Source organism: Euprymna scolopes, chromosome 26, assembly GCF_053919585.1.
Source record: "Euprymna scolopes isolate OS-2025 chromosome 26, ASM5391958v1, whole genome shotgun sequence".
NCBI classification, from domain to species: domain Eukaryota; kingdom Metazoa; phylum Mollusca; class Cephalopoda; order Sepiida; family Sepiolidae; genus Euprymna; species Euprymna scolopes.
The window spans coordinates 77,270,045-77,280,044 of NC_136507.1; the positions used below are offsets into that span (position 1 = coordinate 77,270,045).

Sequence of the window (10,000 nt, forward strand, 5' to 3'; positions counted from 1 at the left end):
TCCAACCAGAAGTGTTGAGGCAATTAATCGGAATAAGAAATCGGAAAATTCAAACCTTTTGGGAAGTACTGAAATCTGTACCAGAACTCCCCCCCTCAAAAAAAAAAATTGTGCCTGTTTTCCGATTCCACAAAAGATTCTTAAAATTGTCTTTTTTATATTCCGTTTTGTTTAACGTAAAATCTTCCACTGCTTGTAATAATAAAATAACATTGATTTTAAGCTAATAGTAAAATTAAAATCTATAGAATATCGCCTCCCACAAGTGTATTTTAAGTTTGAGAAAATATCTGCATATTTTACATATGTTTTTTACGTAATCGGGAATAAATAACAACTCTATTGTTAAGCATTTACTGATTCATAAAGAATCGGAATCGTTAATCATATCGGAATTGGGAATCTAGTAAAGAATCGGGAAAAATATTGGAATCGTCTCATCCGGGGTCCCGATTTTGAATCTTGCTAGATTCAGCCACTCTGATGAGTCGTAGACGACGAAACACGTATCAGTGGATAATTAGTTTTTAAAAATAATATATATATATAAATCTCAATAGGAGAGGAAAAACGATAAACAACCACAGAATTCGCGCATAAGTCTGAGGAGTCCTAGAGTGGATGAAACGCGGAATATTCAGTGTAGCTTAATCACCATATATATTTTATAAATTACTAACTAGCTCTACCTACGTATTGAGCACTTTTGAAGTAAACACTTAAAGTTTACGCATAAATCTATACTTTCGTATATTAATTTTATGTGAGTAAATTAAGTAGTTATAAACAAGAATAAATATCCTTTGTTCAGATTTTCTTGCGCGATGCAGAGGATGACCAGGAGCAAGATAGACGAACCCCTTCCTGTCAAGAGGGGTCAGTTCTGTCTATGCGTGTGTGTCTATGTGTGTGTGTGTAAGCCTTACTTAAGTACGTACGTGCATACGCGCACGCGCGCACTACGTACCGGTTAACCCCCTTTTGTGGTTGACTGTAACAATAGGACATTGAACAAATAAGAAAAAAAAAATTAGAACAATAACCTCGTTGACTTTAATAATAAATCAAAAAAAAAAAAAAGAGAAAAAAGAAAACAAAGGATAGTATTGGACAATCGAGGAAAAAAAAAATAAATGGTCAGTAGGACTCGCCGTCCACCTCTTAATCGTCACGGGAAACGCAGAGGAGAGGGAGGAGAAGGGGGAGAGGAAAAAAGTAGGCTATTCAAATCTAGAAAATAAAAAAAAAGGTCAAACCTAAATATTTCTGCATTTTTTTTTTTTTTTCGTTTCCCTCCGATGAATACAAGGTTGACAGGTGAAATTCGTTTCTTTTTTTATTCATTAGGGTGGAGGTTGGGGTGTACAAGGTACGTGAGTGTGGTGGATGGGGGAGGGGGACAAAGTTTTGGAATTTCTGCAATGCGTCTTTGTTGCTGTTATAGATAGATCAGGTTCATTGAGGTCACTTTCGGAATCTTTATTACGTTTTGTTTTTTTTTATGCCCATTTTCGACAGCTCGGGACTAGTGTTGGGACGATTGGAGTCGGAAACATCGACAAATTTGGGGGTATCGGTATCGGAATATAAAAAATTGGTTCCTATTTGCCGATGCCTAAAACGATTTTTTAATTGTCTTTTTTTATTTGATTTTGTTTAAAGCAAAATCTTCCATTGCTGGTAATAATGATGAAATAATAAACATCTATTGATTTTATAATGTCAGTAAAGCTAAAATCTATCGATGATCCTCCAGAAGTGCAATTATCTGTTTAGGAAAATATCTGCACATTTAACATGAGTTTTTATAGAAATCAAGAAAAATAATAACTCTATGGATAAATATTTAGAGATTTATAAAGAATCGGAATCAGTAATTGTATCGGAATCGGGGGAAAAATATTGGAATCGTCCCATCACTACTCTGGACGTCGTCGTAAGCGTTTACCAAAGTTTTTGGGAATCTGCAAGGAAGGAAGTGATATATTTGATCCTGGGGTTGATGTGGAGTATTTCACGAGAGTTGATAGTTTAAAAATAAACCCGGTTCTTATAGTCGTTTAAAACAGGGCTTCTCAAAGTGGGCTCCACGGAGCTCTGGGGCTCCGTGAGTAAGGCCCGGGAGCTCTTCCTTAAAGAGGACCAAGTGCTTTATATGGAAAACTTAAATGGCTACAGACATTTAAGTATTGATCTTTTTTTACTGGAAAGAGATATGATATATAACTACAAATGTAAAGAGTTTCAAAATGGTTGATGAAAAAGAACATAAAAATAAATTAACCAAAAAAAAAAAAAAATGCAACAATTTTTGATTAATCAAAAACAAAAAATGGTTGTAAAGATTATTATTAGTTAATGTAAAAAAATTGAAATCAATGTTTTTCATATTTATTTTAGAAATTTATCTTGTTAGTGCCCTGTGAAAAAAAAAAAAAAAAAAAAAAAACGTTTGCCCTGCTAAGGGGCATCATTATGTTCTGAAGTTTGGAAAACCATGGTTTAAAACTCAATTTGTAAAATCTAAATAAAAAAAAAAAACATAATAAAAAAAAAAAGTTTAGTTTTAGGCACAGATAGAGAGTAGAGTGGAATTGCTGGCAGTGGTTGTACCTATTTACTATGCCTCCCCACGGGACAGAGTTAGACACCAGGGTCGTTTTTTAACGTGGAGAAAAGGTACAAAAATAAAAATTGTCTCAATCGTGAAAGATTTCTCCTCCACTGAAAGAGAACGAGAAATGGAAGTGCCGCATCTGAAGAACAGATACTACACTTTGATCTTGGCCAAAAGGCCAAGTAATCTTTTGCTGGCAGTGGTTGTAGCTAGACGAATGTGTGTTATAAATTATTTACGGAGACGGGGGGGGGGGGAGATAAAGAAAAATCTATCCTCTCCTCCATCTCGAATCTGGGGACCCTATTTCATTAGCTCCACGTGGGCAAGGTATGATATCCTCTTCCACAAAAGTAATTGAAGATAGGAGAAAAAAAATAATCCCCAATTACGAAGGATTTTTTAAAGGTTGCTATCGACGACATACTTTGCCTCCCCACGAGGGCAGAGTTAGACACCAAGGTCGTTTATTAATGTGGAGAAAAGGAACAGAAGTTTTAAAAAAATGTGAAGGAAGAACAAAAAATTGAAGTGTAGCATCAGAACAGATACTTGGCCCCAGTTACTTTAAAGGAAATACGGTTTTGTTAAAACAATTATTTTGATTTAGATGGGACAGTAAAAAATAATGAACACCACGAGAGAGAGAGAGAGAGAGAGAGAGAGAGAGAGAGAGAGAGAGAGAGAGAGAGAGACTTAGGGAAGACAAAGATTTGGGGCGGAAATAATAGACTTCATAGGACGACCCAGTTGCAAAAATAAGTTTAGCCAGAAGAGAAGACGGCGCGTTCTTACGAGGCAGAAAAAAAAAAAGATAAGTTAACGGCTCCCCTACCCCGTCTTTCTGCCTTCCACCCTTTTTACTGACTTTAGTAAGTAAACAAGATCGTCTCATATCAAGGTCATGGACTAGAAAACGAGGTGTAAAAGGAGAAAGAATAAAGGGGGGAGGATGGGTACGTATAAGTAGAGGGTGGAGGGGAAGAGAAGAATATAAAGAAAGAGAAAGACGAATAAAATGTGAAGATACCGAGGAAAGAGAGAGAGAGAGAGAGAGAGAGAGAGAGAGAGAGAGAGAGAGAGAGAGAGAGAGAGAGAGAGAGAGAGAGAGAGAGCAGAGCAGAGGGGCGTATATATAGTATATAGAATTGAACAGAGATGGGGAAGTACATGAAAGACAAAGGAGAATAAAAAAACACGTTGGCAAAAGAGAGATTTTTAAGGAGAGAGAGAGAGAGAGAGAGAGAGAGAAAGAAAGAGGGTGGCAAAAGAGGAGAGATAGAAGGACAGAGTGTAGGGGGAGGGGGAGTAAACCCTGAGACGATAAGGGATTTTTGACCAAGACCATTGGATTTGGAGTCCAAATTAAAACCCCACTTTCTGAGAAAAGAAAAAACAAAGGGAAAATAGATTTATTAATTTATAGATACATAGATTAAATAAACGGAGAGAGAGAGAGAGAGAGAGAGAGAGAGAAAGAAAGAGAGAGAGAGAAGAGGAGGAGGGAGAGAAAAAAGGAGTACATCTAATCCAACATAGCTTATACTTAGGAGATTTTAACTTTTTGAAAAGTCTAAATAAAATATTTTTCCAAATACCTAATATAATAAAAAGAAGAATATTTGATTCTAACTAGCCAATTTGTATTCATTATAGTTGTACTATGTTCTTTTGCAATAAAAAGAAAACGTAATTTGTCTCAGTTTATGTTTAATATATATATATATATATATATATTATTACCGTTTTATCTGTTTTAGTTACACATGTTTCTGCCACCGGATCGTATTTACAATCCAGTAATTTCGCCAGACTTGAACAGAAGAATATTCTGTTCAGAAGAATATTCTGTTCAAGTCTGACAAATTTGCTGGATGGTAAATACGATCCGGTAGTAGAAACATGTTAAAACGGTACTACTACTACTACTACTACTACTACTACTACTACTACTACTACTAATAATAATAATATATATATATATATATATATATATATATATATATATATATATATATTTACTCTGCAATAGTATTGAGCACATTCTTCAGGTTTTTACTAATTACCAGTTTTGCTAACCCGGCAAATTGATGAAGTTGAGAAAGTTTTCGATACTAACGAAATAGAAATGTTTTTTTCTTGACAATTCGGATAGTCATCTTGAATATTTACTACGAAAATGAAACATTGTCAAGAAAAACGTAAAACAAAACAAAAAAAAAACAAAAAAACAAAACAAACCGATATGAGAATCGAAATGTCCGTTTAGGATTGTTGGAGTTGTCTCCCTTGATTGATATCAGAGTTATTGTTCAGAGGTTAAAAAAACTTGTCTAGATTTCAAGAACAGCTCAACATGAATGTTAGTCATATTTATTTATACATGTGTGAAATGTGATAACATACGTCCCAACATGAATTGCCTTGCCTTAACATATATAATTTGGTTTAATATATCGATAAATAAAACAAAATACAGTCTAAGATTTTCCGTAATATTTTCTTAAAAGGTCAATTTAAATATTTTAAATATATTTTTTTCCAAGAATTTTATTTAAAAATCTGATGTTTACATTTACTTTCTTTTGATTAAACTACCCGCGGTGGTGGACACGATTATTAATATGGATAAAATTAAAAAAAAAGATATTTTAGTTTAAATTCGTTTTTTAAAAATTAAATACATTATTTTAGTTAAATCAGTTGAAAGGGGAGGGAAGACTCCGTTGATATTTAGCACAAATTGAAAGACTTCTAAAATATAATTGAGTTATTAAATAACATTTTTATAAGAATTATTATTTCCGACATTTAAGATAACAAAAACAAAGAATATTGTATTTGATATCAGTTATAAAAAATATGAAACAATCAAACTGATAAGTTATTTTTAAGCTCTGTAGTTGGTTTTTAATATCCGAACAATAACATTTTAGAATAAGAAAGAAGAAACAAAACAAGGATTCGTTGAAACGTGCGAAAATGCATGTTTTCCTGACTTGACCTTTGTTTTCAAACTTTTAATTAAAACCAGGAAAAAAATATCTCATCTACTCACTTTTTGCTTTATCGTTCACTGATATATAAAAGGCAATTGTCTGAGCGTTTGTTTGTCCAGCTAAATGTCAAAAACTACTAATATATAAAGTATAGTTGTCTATATGTGTGTATGTCCAGCTAGTTGTAAAAGAGAAATTGTGGCTGTCTGTGCGCTTGTATGTTTGCATGTCCAGCTAAATGTAAAAAACTACTAATATATAAAGTAGAGTTGTCTATATGTGTGTATGTCCAGCTAGTTGTAAAAGAGAAATTGTGGCTGTCTGTGCGCTTGTATGTTTGTATGTCCAGCTAAATGTCAAAAAAAGAAACTACTAATAGGGTAGTTGTATATATACATTATTCCTTAATTGGAATTCATTTTTGAGATGAGCATTATATATTAATTTATTTTTATTTCGGACTATTATTCTCATCTTTATTAGTTGTTGTTTTTGATCTTTTATTGGTTTTGTTTATTCACAACGTTTCAGCCAACTATTCCTCTGGCCTTCGTCAGGTGGTAATTGGTCAAAATGTGGTGAGACGACTACAACTACGGATGGCAGTGATGGCTGAGAATGCAGTTAGGAGATTTGAAGTTCCTATCCATCGCGGTTACCACCTGACGAAGGCCAGAGGAATAATTGGCCGAAACGTTGTGAATAAACAAAACCAATAAAAGATAAAAAAACAACAACTAATAAAGATGAGAATAATAGTCCGAAATAAAAATAAAATAATATAGGGTAGTTGTCTGTGTGTTTGTATGTTTGAATGTTCTACTAAAAGTAAAAAAAAAAACAAAAAAAAAAACTAGGAATTTATAAAGGGTAGTTGTCTGTGTGTTTGCATGCTTGTATGTCCATGTAAAAGTAAAAAAGAAACTACTAATATATAATCGATAGTTGTCTGTGTGTTTGTATATTTGTCCAGTTAAAAGCGGGTTGCTTATTAAAGAGCAAAACTTGGGTTGCTTATTAAAGAGCAAAACTTGGGTTGCTTATTAAAGAGCAAAACTTGGGTTGCTTATTACAGAGCAAAACTTGGGTTGCTTATTAAAGAGCAAAACTTGGGTTGCTTATTAAAGAGCAAAACTTGGGTTGCTTATTAAAGAGCAAAACTTGGGTTGCTTATTAAAGAGCAAAACTTGGGTTGCTTATTAAAGAGCAAAACTTGGGTTGCTTATTAAAGAGCAAAACTTGGGTTGCTTATTAAAGAGCATAACTTGGGTTGCTTATTAAAGAGCATAACTTGGGTTGCTTATTAAAGAGCATAACTTGGGTTGCTTATTAAAGAGCATAACTTGGGTTGCTTATTAAAGAGCATAACTTGGGTTGCTTATTAAAGAGCATAACTTGGGTTGCTTATTAAAGAGCATAACTTGGGTTGCTTATTAAAGAGCAAAACTTGGGTTGCTTATTAAAGAGCAAAACTTGGGTTGCTTATTAAAGAGCAAAACTTGGGTTGCTTATTAAAGAGCAAAACTTGGGTTGCTTATTAAAGAGCAAAACTTGGGTTGCTTATTAAAGAGCAAAACTTGGGTTGCTTATTAAAGAGCAAAACTTGGGTTGCTTATTAAAGAGCAAAACTTGGGTTGCTTATTAAAGAGCAAAACTTGGGTTGCTTATTAAAGAGAAAAACTTGGGTTGCTTATTAAAGAGAAAAACTTGGGTTGCTTATTAAAGAGAAAAACTTGGGTTGCTTATTAAAGAGAAAAACTTGGGTTGCTTATTAAAGAGAAAAACTTGGGTTGCTTATTAAAGAGAAAAACTTGGGTTGCTTATTAAAGAGAAAAACTTGGGTTGCTTATTAAAGAGAAAAACTTGGGTTGCTTATTAAAGAGAAAAACTTGGGTTGCTTATTAAAGAGCAAAACTTGGGTTGCTTATTAAAGAGCAAAACTTGGGTTGCTTATTAAAGAGCAAAACTTGGGTTGCTTATTAAAGAGCAAAACTTGGGTTGCTTATTAAAGAGCAAAACTTGGGTTGCTTATTAAAGAGCAAAACTTGGGTTGCTTATTAAAGAGCAAAACTTGGGTTGCTTATTAAAGAGCAAAACTTGGGTTGCTTATTAAAGAGCAAAACTTGGGTTGCTTATTAAAGAGCAAAACTTGGGTTGCTTATTAAAGAGCAAAACTTGGGTTGCTTATTAAAGAGCAAAACTTGGGTTGCTTATTAAAGAGCAAAACTTGGGTTGCTTATTAAAGAGCAAAACTTGGGTTGCTTATTAAAGAGCAAAACTTGGGTTGCTTATTAAAGAGCAAAACTTGGGTTGCTTATTAAAGAGCAAAACTTGGGTTGCTTATTAAAGAGCAAAACTTGGGTTGCTTATTAAAGAGCAAAACTTGGGTTGCTTATTAAAGAGCAAAACTTGGGTTGCTTATTAAAGAGCAAAACCTGGGTTGCTTATTAAAGAGCAAAACCTGGGTTGCTTATTAAAGAGCAAAACTTGGGTTGCTTATTAAAGAGGAAAACTTGGGTTGCTTATTAAAGAGCAAAACTTGGGTTGCTTATTAAAGAGCAAAACTTGGGTTGCTTATTAAAGAGCAAAACTTGGGTTGCTTATTAAAGAGCATAACTTGGGTTGCTTATTAAAGAGCATAACTTGGGTTGCTTATTAAAGAGCATAACTTGGGTTGCTTATTAAAGAGCATAACTTGGGTTGCTTATTAAAGAGCATAACTTGGGTTGCTTATTAAAGAGCATAACTTGGGTTGCTTATTAAAGAGCATAACTTGGGTTGCTTATTAAAGAGCATAACTTGGGTTGCTTATTAAAGAGCATAACTTGGGTTGCTTATTAAAGAGCAAAACTTGGGTTGCTTATTAAAGAGCAAAACTTGGGTTGCTTATTAAAGAGCATAACTTGGGTTGCTTATTAAAGAGCATAACTTGGGTTGCTTATTAAAGAGCATAACTTGGGTTGCTTATTAAAGAGCATAACTTGGGTTGCTTATTAAAGAGCATAACTTGGGTTGCTTATTAAAGAGCATAACTTGGGTTGCTTATTAAAGAGCATAACTTGGGTTGCTTATTAAAGAGCATAACTTGGGTTGCTTATTAAAGAGCATAACTTGGGTTGCTTATTAAAGAGCATAACTTGGGTTGCTTATTAAAGAGCATAACTTGGGTTGCTTATTAAAGAGCATAACTTGGGTTGCTTATTAAAGAGCATAACTTGGGTTGCTTATTAAAGAGCAAAACTTGGGTTGCTTATTAAAGAGCAAAACTTGGGTTGCTTATTAAAGAGCAAAACTTGGGTTGCTTATTAAAGAGCAAAACTTGGGTTGCTTATTAAAGAGCAAAACTTGGGTTGCTTATTAAAGAGCAAAACTTGGGTTGCTTATTAAAGAGCAAAACTTGGGTTGCTTATTAAAGAGCAAAACTTGGGTTGCTTATTAAAGAGCAAAACTTGGGTTGCTTATTAAAGAGCAAAACTTGGGTTGCTTATTAAAGAGCAAAACTTGGGTTGCTTATTAAAGAGCAAAACTTGGGTTGCTTATTAAAGAGCATAACTTGGGTTGCTTATTAAAGAGCATAACTTGGGTTGCTTATTAAAGAGCATAACTTGGGTTGCTTATTAAAGAGCAAAACTTGGGTTGCTTATTAAAGAGCAAAACTTGGGTTGCTTATTAAAGAGCAAAACTTGGGTTGCTTATTAAAGAGCAAAACTTGGGTTGCTTATTAAAGAGCAAAACTTGCGTTGCTTATTAAAGAGCAAAACTTGGGTTGCTTATTAAAGAGCAAAACTTGGGTTGCTTATTAAAGAGCAAAACTTGGGTTGCTTATTAAAGAGCAAAACTTGGGTTGCTTATTAAAGAGCAAAACTTGGGTTGCTTATTAAAGAGCAAAACTTGGGTTGCTTATTAAAGAGCAAAACTTGGGTTGCTTATTAAAGAGCAAAACTTGGGTTGCTTATTAAAGAGCATAACTTGGGTTGCTTATTAAAGAGCATAACTTGGGTTGCTTATTAAAGAGCATAACTTGGGTTGCTTATTAAAGAGCATAACTTGGGTTGCTTATTAAAGAGCATAACTTGGGTTGCTTATTAAAGAGCATAACTTGGGTTGCTTATTAAAGAGCATAACTTGGGTTGCTTATTAAAGAGCATAACTTGGGTTGCTTATTAAAGAGCATAACTTGGGTTGCTTATTAAAGAGCATAACTTGGGTTGCTTATTAAAGAGCATAACTTGGGTTGCTTATTAAAGAGCATAACTTGGGTTGCTTATTAAAGAGCATAACTTGGGTTGCTTATTAAAGAGCATAACTTGGGTTGCTTATTAAAGAGCATAACTTGGGTTGCTTATTAAAGAGCATAACTTGGGTTGCTTATTAAAGAGCATAA

General features: G+C 33.7%; 1 protein-coding gene and 1 pseudogene across 2 annotated transcripts in view; both read right to left on the reverse strand.

The window, feature by feature from the left end:
- Positions 1-10,000, reverse strand: part of LOC145248209 (uncharacterized) — a 271,375-nt gene that overhangs the window by 218,069 nt on the left and 43,306 nt on the right. The gene's annotated exons all lie outside the window — the stretch shown is intronic.
- On the reverse strand, positions 2,579-2,808 carry LOC145248484 (U2 spliceosomal RNA; annotated as a pseudogene).